At 35.7% G+C, this 6,108-nt stretch overlaps 1 long non-coding RNA gene across 1 annotated transcript in view; it reads left to right on the forward strand.

Moving 5' to 3' along the window:
- LOC132096706 (uncharacterized) overlaps positions 1-5,082 on the forward strand; it is a 76,915-nt gene extending 71,833 nt beyond the window's left edge. The window contains exons 2-3 of the long non-coding RNA XR_009422611.1: positions 4,461-4,669; positions 4,893-5,082. This is a non-coding gene — a long non-coding RNA (uncharacterized LOC132096706). The remainder of the gene's footprint in view (positions 1-4,460; positions 4,670-4,892) is intronic.
- Positions 5,083-6,108: the final 1,026 nt, after the last annotated feature.

Consider the following 6,108-nt stretch of genomic DNA (forward strand, 5'->3'; position numbering starts at 1 on the left):
TTTGACAGAAAAGGCTTAGGAGTCTATATAAAGAAAGATGAGTTTACACAAACTTTATAGCTATGGCAGCGAGACAGCGAGTACTTGTTTTAAATCAAAGACGGCGGCGTCCGCGGAGCCAGTTAGTGTATGTCAACTACTTTATAAGAGAACATTTTAGTCCACTGACTACCATGTCAGAAGAGACCATTGTAAAAAAAATTTGCCTGCCACGGGAGCAAATTCTGCAGCTCTTGCATCTTGTTGGCCCAGATTTGTCAAGACAAACTCGACGGAGCTACCCCCTCAGCCCCGAAATTCAGCTGCTGGCGGCTCTTCGTTTTTATGCTGTGGGGAGTTTTCTGGAGGTTGTTGGGGATGGATATGGGCTGAGTAAGACCTCAGTGTGGCTGGGCGATCTCTTTTTGCGGACTTTTTTCCCCGACATAGTGAATGTCGGTATGTCTCTCATGTTTGCGCTTTTATTGAGGAAATCATCCAATTACACAAATGAGCGATTTACGCCAATAATGTGATACGGCTGGTGGATAATCAGCATACGTTGTGGAGAACATTAACACACTTATGGCCGTGAGGGTTTGGGATTGTACACTTGCTAAATTATAAACACATACTCATATTTATTTCTGCATGTACGTATTTCAATAAGCCCCGATAAATGCAGTTTGTACTATTTCTAAAACGCTTCTTTATAAAGAACATTGTTTGTTCAATACTTTACCTATACCGCTGTGAAGGAAAGAGCGCACAATCGATCATCGAGGCGTCGATATCAACCTATTCAGCGCCTCCACCATGGACAGCAACTGCTAAGGTCGAACTTAAGAAGGTTTACCTTAAGCTACATCCTAAGGTATAGTTCGGAGAACACACGTAGCAAAGGTATACCTGTAGTTAAGGTGTACCTTTTGAGTATTCGTAGCGCGCTAAGAGACAACGTTATCGGAGAACGCACCCCTGTTAGTTTCATTAAGTCTCAGTCACGTAGGAGTTAAATAGTCTCGTGTTTTCTTTGTTTCAAACAGTTTTTGTTTCATTTGTTCAAACGAACTTGAAACGGTGAGTGCTGTTACTGATCATGTGAATTAAAAGGTTCGTGGAGTCGTCGGATAGGGTCATGCATTGTTTGTCTTCTCATTGTGCCTCCCATCAGCTGGGATTGCGGCCTCGTTGAATCAAGCTGCCGTCGTCAGGATCGCGAGGACAATCGCTGAGGGTTAGTGAGTGAAGAAACAGTACCCTGCCATCCATTGGACATCCTTCAGCGCCTCATTCACGAACCAAGAGTGGTGATGTAAATTATTTTCCTCTTTTCCTTCTGAACACTGGTAAGCAAACTACCATTTTCTGTCAGTGAGTCATCTGAACTGTTAAATTGTACAGTTATTTTTGATGGAACTGTGATCAGTGAATTTTCCTGAAAAGGGATTCCTAGCCTTTCTTTCGTGTACATAACTGAACTTTTTGGGACTGTGAAATCCATATATGGACAGAGTATAACTTTTTACCTTTCTTTTCCTGGATTTTTGAATTGGATCTTGGATTTTTGAGCCGGATTGAAGTGAGCTTCCAAGTGAACTTTGTTTGAAATGTTGAGTTTACTGTAAACTGTGAAACGTTACTTACAATAAGTGATACTGATCCTTATTTTGTTCAGATTGAACTGAAACGACACAAATTTGTTTATTTTCTCTCTTTATTATTTTCAACATTTTTATTTCACTTTGATTTGTCTGTACTTGAAATTGTTTTTGTATACTTCCTGTGAAAACAAGCAAAACAGAATAATTTAAAATCTATAATTCTTGCAGAAGAAATAAATGTAAAATTTGTTTAAGTGAAAACTGTTTATGCTAATTTTGAGTCACTTATACTAAGGAGTGGGGGCGTCTTACCTATCTTGTTAGATTCAGGGGAGGGCGGGTTTTGCAGTTAACTAGGTTTACCTCCTGAGTTTTCTACATACACACACTTCAGGTGGCTGCCGTGTATTGAGTAAATCCTGAAGCCCACCTCGCTGATTCTTGAGCATTACACATTGCAACACGATAGACACAACATACAACTAGTCTTACAGTTGTACAAAGACTAAAAGCATTGGGTGGGGGGACTAGGATCCTGTTGCTCACTCAGTCATCCTTTGTATAGTGCTGAATATTTCCCCCACAAGGCGGTGGCATATTCCCCTCCGCCACATATATTTAATTAAATCAAGTACATTTTATTTTACATTTGATTTGTCCATTTCTGCATCTAAATGCCTAAAAACCTAAACCATGCTCTATTATACTATTGTTAGCAATTTCTTTATCGTCCAATTTATCTGGTGTACACACTTTTATTTTCATAATAAACTTGTTTGTTAGATTATAGACAGTTACAGAGGTCTATAATAAATATTAACGGGTTTTATTCAAGCTGTTTAGAATGATCGAGGTAGGCTAATGTTTTTAAATGTAAATCCAAAAAAATAAATTAAATAAATAATTAAAAAACATTGGAAAACAATAACTGTTGTACTTTTTTATACATTTTGTATAATTCCATAGTTTATGCATTATAATTTATGCAAATAATAGTTTCAAACTCATTTGATACTGACCTCTGAAACCCTGTGACATGACATGTATCTGAATTTTCATAATCTCATGGATGTAACAGTAAATCTGTTCAGCTCACAGATCAAGACTAAGCTGTAATGCAAGCAGAACTTTCACAAATGCTTATAAGTCATTAAAGGATTTTATAACACTGTAAAATGATGTCTAATTTGTTAACATTAGCAAATGCATTGATAACACTTCATAATAACTGCACTCATTAGTAAATAGTCAGTTCATGCTTTATAAAGCCTTGTCCCAATATTAATAGTGAGTAGTAAGCAGTTTATAAATACAGCTATAAATAGCTTGTTCTTGGTTTATAAGCACATATATTAAAAAGGAGAGTAAAGGGTCCGTTATCTTCCTATGAAAAATAAAAAAATAAAAATAAACAAACAACAACACAGATTGATACAGAACTCAGAAATTTTATTGTGGATTTATGATAAAATCAGCCTGTAAATGAATTCATACTCCTCCAAGAAGACACAAGTAGTTCACACCAAACTTTTTCAACATGATGCCAATATACTGAAGATGTTAAATTGCGAATGGGTTTAGGATACCTTAAATGGTGTGGCCATAGCGATTTATTAAAGTAACATAAAAAAATACAATAGTTATTTTACTATATCTTTAAAATTTTTCATTCTAACTCTTCATATTTTTTATATATACGTAGAAGTCATCATTTGAAGGAAGCACAGTAAGTTTCATAGCTTTATCATGTACAGGAGCAATCATAAAATTAAAACTATCATAACTTATAAATCAAGCTTGCAATTCTTAGTACCAATAATGGCCACAAGATGAAGCTATAGGATTACTTTAAAATAATTATTGTAGAAACTAGTATGATTTAAATCATTTATAGAAATCTTTCAAAGAAAAATATGTATTTTACTGATGAAATGACCCTCACTTAATTAGAATAACATGCTGAAGTATTGTGAAATACTGTATATTAAGAATAGTTCTTTATAGGCTTTATGGACAGATAAGTTTTGAGTGACTCTTGAAGGATCAGCACCACATCCTTTTTTACCGCTGTTTAAAGAATTTATCTTACAGAACAGGTGCGAATGAATTTTGGATAGCTTGAATGGTTTTGTCGTGGTGATTTTTTGAAATAACAGTAAAAAAGGAACCAGTAAATGTCTTTAATTTTTTTTAAAGTGCAGCTTCTAAACACTTCAAAAAAATGTACACATAGAAAAGACAAGTCATTCTGAGGAAATATGCATAGTTTCATGACTATACAACACTATATGGATGATAGAAAATTAAAAAACTATCATACATCTGATGTCACTCTGTCCCTCTGTCACTGTGGGTAATGTGTGTGTGTGTGTGTGTGTGTGTGTGTGTGTGTGTGTGTGTGAGAGAGAGAGAGAGAGAGAGAGAGAGACAGAGAGAAACATCTCAGAGTTAACATCTCTTTAATCACCAGCAGGAAAAAAATCTGTAATTTTGTGTTGTTGTTGTTATTGTTGTTGTTTTCATCATTACAGCTTAAAAAATATCTTAGGCCTCATCATTTTCTGTCAGTTTTAGGGACAAAAAAACTAGTACAAGTTAATTTGTAATCCTAAACCAGTTAATTTAATTAATTTACATAACACATTAACTGGAAAAGAATTAAGAATTAAAGTGAAGAATTAGGTGTGAAACTATCAGGGAGCATTTAGTCTCCAGCGCCAACATTATACAGAACTGCCACTTTCCTGGAGTCTCCAGAATTACTCGGTGTCAGGTTCTGAGAGATTTAAGATTCCAAAAAATTATTTAATTAGAATACCATGAAGTACTGTGAAATACTATATATTAAAACTTTATATATATCGGCTTTATGAACAGATTAGAGTGACTCGTGAAGGACCAGCACCACCTCCTCTTGTCCGATGGTTTGAGGAATATATCTTCCAGAATCTTGGATTAAGATTTAGGAGCTCATTTTTATTCCATCTCCTTTCCTGAAAAGTTTGTCTTGCAGAATTGACTAAAAATTAATCTTCACATTAATTCCTAATTCTTTTGCAATTCTTTTTGTCAGTTCTTCTCGACCTGTTTTTTTTTTTCTTTTTCTTTTCTGACCTCATGACCCAGTCAGCATTTTTTGTACAATGGTCAAGTCTTAATTTATCCATTTCTGTATTGCATTTGTGTTTGATATTTCTCATGGGGATTTCATAATTTTCGACTTTACAGTTTGAGTTAAAACTCTTTTTAGCACATTTCATCTGTAAAAGAAAATATGCCTAGAAATTCTGCACACATGAATAAAAGGAGTTTTTCTCTTCCAGCTTTCCTGGACTATTGTATATCACTCATAAATGATTAAATAAAAAATAATGGTAGTTATTAAGATTGATATGGTTTGGAATTGGTAAAATGTGCTTGGAAAAAAAATCATAAAACAATGTTTTAATGTTTAAGTTTGGAATATTAACTGACATAAATGAATTCTATATAAATATTGTTCATGTTAACATAGTTAACAATGTTTATAAATGAAATCTTATTGTAAAGTGTTACTAAAGTTATATATATTGTTCTGTGAATGTGATTTTAAAGTCTAGATGATTTGGATTAACCCTTTAACTGCCGTATCCTTTAAAACCTCACTGCCAGAGGGACATTGTTAATGCATGTGCCCGCTGGGCACAGTTTACCTGATGCCACCGGGGTGGCGGTCGCATTGATGGCTTGAGCCCGCCATCGTTGCTTGCAGCTATATTTCTTCTTCTTCTCCGTCATGAAGCGCATTTTTGAGGGCCTAAACATGCTCCAAAACTCACGAAACTTTGCACACGCATGAGGACCGGCGAAAATTTACATCTGATATTGGTTTCAGAAGTGGGTGTGGCAAAATGGCTCGATAGCGCCACCTGGTAAATTTCAACGGAGTATCCCTCGAGCTACGTTTCACGTACATGCATGAAAATCGGTACGCACGTGTAACACACCAATACCTACAAAAAAGTTTCTTGGTACAAAATCCAAAACCCAACAGGAAGTAAGTTATTTTGAAATACGTACGATTTTTGTGCAGTTTTTGCCGTTTCCATGCCTCGTACTTTGACGAACTCCTCCTACAGTTTTAATCGGATTATCTTCAAATTTGGTGAGGGTCATCATAAGACCTTTGTGACGTTAAATTGCGAAGCTTTTGAGTTTTCGTCAAGGGGTGTGTCCCTGGCGGCCTGACAAAGTTTGATGTTTCGCCGTGAAACAGGAAGTTGTTGTAACTCAGGCAAGCAATGTCCGATCTGCCCAAAACTTCACACGTGTGATGGGTGTTCTGTCCTGAACAAACACCAATGACCAAATTCAGTTATAGTCATAGCGCCACCTGCTGGTAACAGGAAGTGACATGGTTAACACAGTTATTGACTCCTTGCAAAATAATAAAAGGCATCAACAAGGGTTAAATAGGCTGGCAAAATTTTATAAGCATGCTAATACATGCTAACAACATTTAGCTAAGTGTTAAAGCATGCTACTA

Source organism: Carassius carassius, chromosome 20 (genome assembly GCF_963082965.1).
Source record: "Carassius carassius chromosome 20, fCarCar2.1, whole genome shotgun sequence".
Classification (NCBI taxonomy): domain Eukaryota; kingdom Metazoa; phylum Chordata; class Actinopteri; order Cypriniformes; family Cyprinidae; genus Carassius; species Carassius carassius.